The sequence below is a fragment of the Aethalodelphis obliquidens genome, unplaced genomic scaffold, assembly GCF_003676395.1.
Source record: "Aethalodelphis obliquidens isolate GAN/ISIS:26980383/991018 unplaced genomic scaffold, ASM367639v1 scaffold8, whole genome shotgun sequence".
In the NCBI taxonomy this organism is placed as follows: Eukaryota; Metazoa; Chordata; class Mammalia; order Artiodactyla; family Delphinidae; genus Aethalodelphis; species Aethalodelphis obliquidens.
This window is the reverse complement of record NW_020837952.1, coordinates 31,274,067-31,283,992: the sequence shown is the minus strand read 5'-3', so window position 1 is coordinate 31,283,992 and position 9,926 is coordinate 31,274,067.

Genomic DNA, 9,926 nt, shown 5'->3' with positions numbered 1-9,926 from the left:
AGTGATACATTAAACAAGATGGACGTAATTGATATTTATAGGACATTCTATACAAAAAAAACAGAATACAATTTCTTCTCAGGTGCTCATGGAATATTCTCCAGGATAGATCATATCTTGGTTCACAAATCAAGCCTTGGTAAATTTTAAAAAATTGAAATAATATCAAGTATCTTTTCCAACCACAGCACTCTGAGACCAGATATCAATTACAGAAAAAAAAAATTGTAAAAAATACAAACACATGGAGGCTAAACAATACACTATGAAATAACCAAGAGAACATTGAAGAAATCAAAGAGGAAATCAAAAAATACCTAGAAACAAATGACAATGAAAATATGATGACCGAAAACCTATGGGATGCACCAAAAGCAGTTCTAAGAGGGAAGTTTATAGCAATACAGTCCTACCTCAAGAAACAAGAAAAATCTCAAATAAACAACCTAACCATACACCTAAAGCAATTAGAGAAAAAAGAACAAAAAAACCCCAAGGTTAGTAGAAAGAGAGAAATCATAAAGATCAGATCAGAAATAAATGAAAAAGAAATGAAGGAAATGATAGCAAAGATCAATAAAACTAAAAGCTGATTCTTTGAGAAGATAAACAAAATTGATAAACCATTAACCAGACTCATCAAGAAAAAAGGGAAAAGACTCAAATCAATAGAATTAGAAATGAAAAAGGAGAAGTAACAACTGACACTTCAGAAATACAAAGGGTCATGAGAGATTACTACAAGCAACTATATGCCAAAAAAAGGGACATCCTGGAAGAAATGGACAAATTCTTAGAAAAGCACAACCTTCTGAGACTGAACCAGGAAGAAATAGAAAATATAAACAGACCAATCACAAGCACTGAAATTGAAACTGTGATTAAAAATCTTCCAACAAACAAAAGCACAGGTCCAGATGGCTTCACAGGCGAATTCTATCAAACATTTAGAGAAAAGCTAACACCTATCACTCTCAAACTCTTCCAAAACATAGCAGAGGGAGGAACACTCCCAAATTCAATCTACAAGGCCACCATCACCCTGATACCAAAACCAGACAAAGATGTCACAAAGAAAGAAAATTACAGGCCAATATCACTGATGAACATAGATGCAAAAATCCTCAACAAAATACTAGCAAACAGAATCCAACAGCCACTAAATGGATCATACACCATGATCAAGTGGGGTTTATCCCAGGAATGCAAGGATTCTTCAATATACACAAATCAATCAATGTGATTAACCATATTAACAAATTGAAGGAGAAAAACCATATGATCATCTCAATAGATGCAGAAAAAGCTTTCAACAAAATTCAACATCCATTTATGATAAAAACCCTCCAGAAAGTGGACATAGAGGGAACTTACCTCAACATAATAAAGGCCATATATGACAAACTCACAGCCAACATCGTTCTTGAATGGTGAAAAACAGAAACCATTTCCACTAAGTTCAGGAACAAGACAAGGTTGCCCGCTCTCACCACTCTTATTCAACATAGCTTTGCAATTTTTAGCCACAGCAATCAGAGAAGAAAAAGAAGAGGAATCCAAATTGGAAAAGAAGAAGTAAAACTGTCACTGTTTGCAGATGACATGATACTATACATACAGAATCCTAAAGATGCTACCAGAAAACTACTAGAGCTAATCAATGAATTTGGTAAAGTAGCAGCATACAAAATAAATGCACATAAATCTCTTGCATTCCTATACATTAATGATGAAAATCTGAAAGAGAAATTAAGGAAACACTCCCATTTACCACTGTAACAAAAACAATAAAATATCTAGGAATAAACCTACCCAGCGAGACAAAAGACCTGTATGCACAAAAATTTTAAGACACTGATGAAAGAAATTAAAGATGATACAAACAGATGGAGAAATATACCATGCTCTTGGACTGGAAGAATCAACATTGTGATAATGACTCTACTACCCAAAGCAATCTACAGATTCAATGCAATCCCTATCAAACTACCAATGGCATTTTTCACAGAACTAGAACAAAAAATTTCACAATTTTTATGGAAATACAAAAGACCCCGAATAGCCAAAGCAATCTTGAGAAAGAAAAGCGGAGCTGGAGGAGTCAGGCTCCCGGACTTCAGACTATATGACAAAGCTACAGTAATCAAGACACTATGGTACTGGCACAGAAACAGAAACATAGATCAATGGAACTGGATAGAAAGCCCAGAGATAAACCCACACACATATAGTCACCTTATCTTTGATAAAGGAGGCAAGAATATACACTGGAGAAAAGACAGCCTCTTGAATAAGTGGTGCTCAGAAAACTGGACAGCTACATGGAAAAGAATGAAATTAGAACACTCCCTAACACCATACACAAAAATAAACTCAAAATGGATTAAAGACCTAAATGGAAGGCCAGACACTATCAAACTCTTAGAGGAAAACATAGGCAGAACACTATGACATAAATAACAGTAAGATCCTTTTTGACCCACCTCCTAGAGAAATGGAAATAAAAATAAAAATAAACAAATGGGACCTAATGAAACTTAAAAGCTTTTGCACAGCAAAGGAAACCATAAACAAGATGAAAAGATAACCCTTAGTATGGGAGAAAATATTTGCAAATGAAGCAACTGACAAAGGATTAATCTCCAAAGTATACAAGCAGCTCATGCAGCTCAATATCAAAAAAACCAACAATCCTATCCAAAAATGGGCCAAAGACCTAAATAGATATTTCTCCAAAGAAGATATACAGATTGCCAACAAACACATGAAAGGATGCTCAATATCACTGGCCATTAGAGAAATGGAAATGAAAACAATCATGAGATATCACCTCACACAAGTCAGAATGGCCATCATCAAACAATCTACAAACAACAAATGCTGGAGAGGGTGTGGAGAAAGGGAACCCTCTTGCACTGTTGGTGGGAATGTAAATTGATACAGTCACTATGGAGAATAGTATGGAGGTTCCTTAAAAAACTAAAAATAGAACTACCATATGACCCAGCAATCCCACTACTGGGCATAACCCTCAGAAAACCATAATTCAAAAAGAGTCATGTACCACAACTTTCATTGCAGCTCTATTTACGATAGCCAGGACATGGAAGCAACCTAAGTGTCCATCGACAGATGAATGGATAAAGAAGATGTGACACATATATACAATGGAATATTACTCAGCCATAAAAAGAATGAAATTGAGTTATTTGTAGTGAGGTGGATGGACCTAGAGAGTGTCATACAGAGTGAAGTAAGCCAGAAAGAGAAAAACAAATACCGTACGCTAACACATATATATGGAATCTTAAAAAAAAAGTTTCTGAAGAACCTAGGGACAGGACAGGAATAAAGATGCAGATGTAGAGAATGGACTTGAGGACATGGGGAGGGGGAAGGGGAAGCTGGGACGAAGTGAGAGAGTGACATGAACATGTATACAGTACCAAATGTAAAATAGATAGCTAGTGGGAAGTAGCTGCATAGCACAGGGAGATCAGCTCTGTGCATTGTGACCAGCTAGAGGGGTGTGACAGGGAGAGCTGGAGGGAGACACTAGAGAGAAGGGATATGGGGATATATGTATATGTAGAGCTGACTCACTCTGTTATGCAGCAGAAACTAACACAGCATTGTAAAGCAATTACATTCCAATAAAGATGTTAAAAAAAAAAAAAAAACTCATGGGGGACTTGCCTGACGGCACAGTGATTAAGAATCCGTCTGCGTATGCAGGGGACACGGGTTCCAGCCTGGTCTGGGAAGATCCCACATGCCGCAGAGCAACTAAGTCTGTGTGCCAGAACTACTGAGCCTGTGCTCTAGAGCCCATGAGCCACAAGTACTGAAGCCCCTGAGCCTAGAGCCCGTGCTCCGCAACAAGAGAAGCCACCGCAATGAGAAGCCCGTGCACCGCAACGAAGAGTAGCCCGCCGCTCGCCACAACTAGAGAAAGTCCGTGCAGCAATGAAGACCCAATGCAGCCATAAATAAATAAATAATTTTTTTTTAAAAAAAGGTGTTTTAATTTACTTCCTGCCATTAAATGCTACTTCGTTATATAAGGTCTTGATCCTAAGGACATAAAATGTAGCCAAGCATTTATCTGTTCAGCTAGGTCAATTTTATCAAGCAAAATTACCCTCTGAAGTTTCTATCTAAACTGTGTAATGTGTCAAAGCTACAATTATGATAAATGTGCCAAAAAAGCATACAAAATTACTGGCTGAAATGATTTACAATCTGGGTAAAAGTTAAACTGAAAATAGACTTTATTGATTTTAATTTTAATAAAGAGCATTTTTTTTGTTGTATCCAAGATACTATTACAAAAGTGAATTAAAAATAAAGACATTCCATACAACCATTAAGCCACATCTCATTAAAATTCAGTCTTTTTTTTATTATAAAAGAATACTAACTCAATATTTTTTGTATGTGGAGAGAAGACATAAATTAGACGTAAACAGTATTTCTTTTCATTACACTTTTCAAAGTTCCAACTATTAATAATGAGACTACCAAGTGTCAGAATGTTCTCTTAAACTGGAAAGCCTGGCATCAAGCATTCTGTCTCTGGGAAACGAAGTAAGAAAATACTTGACTTATACATGCCAAGTTTTCTTTTTTGTCTTCCTAATTGAGTGAGGTATATTACCATCATGTTGTGGCATGATTCTTTCTATCTGGGCTTTGCCTTACATTATCATTTGGAAACTACAATTAGGAGAGCATTTCTCTTCAGCACAGTTCAGAGAGCCTTTCTCAGAAACGATTTTAATGTGGTTTAATAATCAGGCTATACTCAGATATGTAAATCATGAAATGATTTACTTCTAAAATTATTTGATTCATGATTGTGTTGTTTTTCTAATTCTATGCAGAAACATTAAGGTAATCTTGACATATGACCAATCATGTAGAAAGATATGCCAATGGATATGAACCAGTGATTACAACAAATGGACAAATCAGTTAGTACAAAGTGAACAGAGCATATTTTGAGGTACAGTCCTCTTGAGTGATGAAAAACTTTTTAATTTAAATATTAAAAATAAAATACGTAAATAATCCAAAGTCTAATGTAAAGTGTAAGGCATATATATATTTTTGTTAATAACTGGGTAAGAGTAACAGTGAATTGATTTGCATACAATTTTTCTGACATGAAAAATATTTACCAGGTGACTCACTTTTGTTGAAATGATTTGGAATCATTACCAATAAACTTAATTAATTTGGCCTACTTCTCGTATATTTTATGATGACTCGCTCAAGAGATATCTTTCTCTTCACACATTGGAAAGTGGGTTTCTTACTTAGCCTCTTCATTCAAGTATGAATATATCTTTACAAACCAATAAACACAGGCATTGAATAAAAATGTACATACACTTTGCAAGAAAATTATTCTCTTACAGAGATTACAGAGAATACTGGGATTTGGTTTTGTTTTTCAGCTCCAACTCTAAGTCCATGTTCTCTTCCCTGGATTTCAAATTCCTGAACTGTTCCTCTCTGCAGGTAATGTGAAGATACTCTGGCTGTAACATCTGTCCTACACTGCTTGCCATTGCCTGTCTGATTGATGGGCAGATGGCCTCTTATTCCCCCCATGAATACTCCCTTAGAAGAAGATGACTTTCCCCTTCCCTATAGCGTCTTTTTTACTGAATGTACTCCTTTCCTCCTTCCCTTCCTCTTTTCCTACCTTCTGTATGTTTTTCTTTCCTTCTCTCATTCTTTTATCCTTTCTTTGATTTTGTACTTACTGAATGCCAGCTATGTGCTAAGTGGTAGATAAAGGAATGTGATCATGAAAAAGAGATTGTGGGGAGCCCAACAAGTAAGCACAAAATTCCCATATTGTGATAAAAGCAGGCAGAGTGTGCTCTGAGAGCAGCTCAAAGGAGTGGTACATAAACAAGTCTTTGTGAGTCGGAAAAGACATCACCAAAGTGTTTTATACCCTGAAACCAGAAGATGCGCAGGAGTTATCCCATCAACTGCTACAACATATTTCTTGTCCAAGTGTCTTTCATTAATCAGCCCGGTCAAGACGATTTCTCTAATGTTGTCTTAAATACTGAGCTAGAAATCTCATTTCAATTAGGGACTGGGGAAACTAGAATTCCATTCCAAAAAACCACCTAAGTCTCCAATACCTCTTCTGTTTATAAAATTGTGAGTTTTGTCTCTTTCTTCACAATATTTGATGTTCTAATCTTCTCTTAATGTCCTCTCAGTTCACCCTTGAGTTTCTTTATCAGTATCATGATCAACAGTATCATCTCTAATATTATTACTGTACTGGATTTACATCTCCAAATTTTGAAGGCTTTATTTAAATATATATTTCCCTAGGAAACTGTCTGGACATTAATTGATTGATAGATCAAATGCACATTTTTCTTTTCCTACCTGATGGTAATTTCTTATCTGGCAGGTACATTATATTGTTCAAGAGGGGAGGGAGAAGAAAATAAAGTTACAGAAAACATAACAGAGTTTGAAACACTTAGCTTATTTAGATGAAAACAATGACGAGATCTATTCAGCAGAGACTTTTTAATGTCAACTACATTCATCTCTTATTTGTTCAGCTCTCAAAATACTATCAGTATTTTAACTCAGCCATTTAGTGAGGACTACAATCATATTTTAATCCTCTTAAGGCCTGATTTTAAACTGTTTCTACCTTTTTATCTGTGTTATTAAGTTCGAGAGAATTTCAGAAACAAATTATACAGCTAAACATGTTTAAATTAACATATTTTAGAGTCTTGTATCTTGTGTTTATTGCTGAACTTGCAGAAACCATTTTTCAATGATGAATTAACTATTTGATCACTAAAAATTGGGGGGGGCAGCTTGTAGTTTATGTAAATAGAACACAAATAGAAATTTCAACTCAGTGCGAATACTTTAAATACAAGCACTATTTTTCAGAGGCCAGGAAACATGAGGAGACAAGGAATGCTGGCTGACTGAAGAATTCGTTGTACAATACCTTTTGGATGGCCTTCAATAGCTTTTTTGGAAGAGTAGAATAAGTCAAACTGAGGTCTTTATCAGTTTTTATCAGTAAGTCTTTGTTAGCAATTGGCATAGCATTTCAAGTGATTCTACTAGAAATGGTATCAGTAGAGACTGAATAAATACCAGCTCCATACTAGCAGAATTCTATTATAATAATGACACACTCTTTTTCTTCCAAAAGTATTTCCTGACTCAAATATATTTAATATAAATAGTTGAAGTGATTGCTTTGGAGAAGTTAGGAAAACATATTTAAAATAAGATCTTAATTGAAGAAAGCAAAATTTACATAAGAGAGATATTAATATTTTATGACAATTAGGTTATTCAATTCATATTGTATATTCAGATACAATAACTAGAGTACAATAAAATTCCCTCTAGTTTTCATTTTAATTCCAATTAAAAGACTGCAGGGGCTTCCCTGGTGGCGCAGTGGTTGAGAGTCCGCCTGCCGATGCAGGGGACACGGGTTCGTGTCCCGGTCCGGGAAAATCCCACATGCCACGGAGAGGCTGGGCCTGTGAGCCATGGCCGCTGAGCCTGTGCGTCTGGAGCCTGTGCTCCGCAACGAGAGAGGCCACAACAGTGAGAGGCCCGCATACCGCAAAAAAAAAAAAAAGACTGCAAAACTTTTCAATAATCTGATTATTTTATTTGAGATAATTACTAGTCGACATAATTGAGCTCTGACCTGGATTATTCAACCAAAATTATTCAGTATTTCTACATAATCTAAAACCTACATATCTTGTCCTTTAATATGACTGCTGTTTAATATAATTATCATCTAGATCAAAGGTATATAACACAATTACATGAACTCATATGAAATTTCTCTGAGAATAAAGACATTCACATTTAATGTACTGATATATGTAATGTCTTAAGGAGCACCTAAAATGGGGTGCCACTTTGTGTGAGACAGTCGTCATATCTGGATTTCCTATGAAAATGGATGTCACACTGAGTTATTTGGAATACATGCATATATCCCCTGTATTAATACAATCACTTTGCTTTACTGGATTTAAGTACCACAAACTGTTCAAAAATCAGTATATCATTCCATTTTTCATCTAATTCAAAAATGTTTGTGGTGGTAAATCATGAACTTAAGCTGCACTGTCTTTTACATTAAGATAAAAGCATAAACTGTCCTGAAAATACAATATCCAGGAGAACATTTATGACATCAGAAGCAAATACCTAAAACCCTAAAACACTTTGATTACCATCTCTCATGATAAATACATAGGAAATCACTTCCCAATGTTTTTGTGCAATACTCATGTATAAACAAAACATAAATGAATCTTTCCAAAATAAAACTGTTAACACTTATTATGAACGGATTGTTCACTGGGGAAGGAAATGAGATAATTAGAGGGATATTTGGAGGGAAGTTATGGGGAAGACAAATAAAAGTTTTATTCATCACTCAGAAGAATTCCTTGGTGTGAGAACTCAGCAAGTAGAAAGGATTTGGCAAGACTAGTAAACTGAAAATGTAATGACTTTAATTTAGACTGGTTTCTGTCATGAATTTCCCACCTTCAAGAGCAAAGGGACTGAAACAACACGATAACTTAACCCCCTTCTGAAACCATGTTGATAAGCTTCTTCCAAAGTACACTTCAGTGAAAGACCAGTCCAGGACACTGAGCAACTGATGTAACTGCCACAAGTTCAGCTGCACATAGCATTAGAGAAATACAAAAGAGAGTTTGCCTTTTTGTGAGGCTACCACAAAAGAAAGTGATATGCCTCAGAAACAAGTTTATCTGAAAGTGAATAGATAATATTCTTCAAATATTTGAATGGTGGTAATCTTAGTGAATTTATTTCAAAAGCATAAATTAACTTTGGATTTCAGTAACTATAGAAAGCATTTTAAACATCCATAACCTTGATTATTAATATCCTCATTTAAAAAAATATTTGCATTGATTATATGTGTGAATGTGTATTTTCAAAAGGATTGGCTCACTGCCAGTTGAGTAAAGATGCAGGGGAAAGAAAATGTGTGAGGCATCAAAACAGACAGTTTCCTATAAGAACATAAACACAGAGGTTAATATAGTTCACTTAAATCTTTCCATAATGAAAAGGAAAATGGAAGTACATTATTATCAATTTGACTTCACTACATATGCCCTCTGTATTTCTTGGGAGGTTATTGAAGCAAACAAATGAAATAACTTAAAAAGACTTTGTGGTACTTTAAGTTACTAAAAGATAATCCCTATTGTTCAATAGATGTAGATAAACTTTAAGATTAATATCTTTGATTAATATAGCCAATATCTATAACAATCACCTTTCCTCGTTATCTACATAGCATACAAGAACCCTCATTAAGGAAGACGTTCATTTTTGTACATATAACCAAGGATATAATTGAGATTATTGATTTTATTTGGATGTTTCTTAGATAATATGTTGCACTGGATTTTATATCTAAGTTAATATTTTATTTTAACAGTTAATGAAATCCATATTTTATTTCGCTTTGTTTTATTCTGTTTTGCAAGAAGGTGATTAGTAATTTTGGTGATTATATATGATTCAAAGAAATTTTTAATCAAGTTCCCTTTGTAGTTATAATTCCCACTGACCTAATGATTTCCTTTCTTTCCCTGAGGGAAAAGGATGTAAGAAATTGTGAAGGAGGGTCAATCAAGATGATGACATAGAGGTTCCTGAACTCCCCTCATCCTACGAACACATCAACTATACAGCTACACAAGGAGCAATTGTTTCTGAAAGAAATTCTGAAACTAGCTGAGTGACTCCTACACATTGAGCAAATGAGAAAATACATTGGAAGGCATAGGAAACGCTGAGACACATTCTCACCATAAACCCCATAGCTCCACACAGTGCCA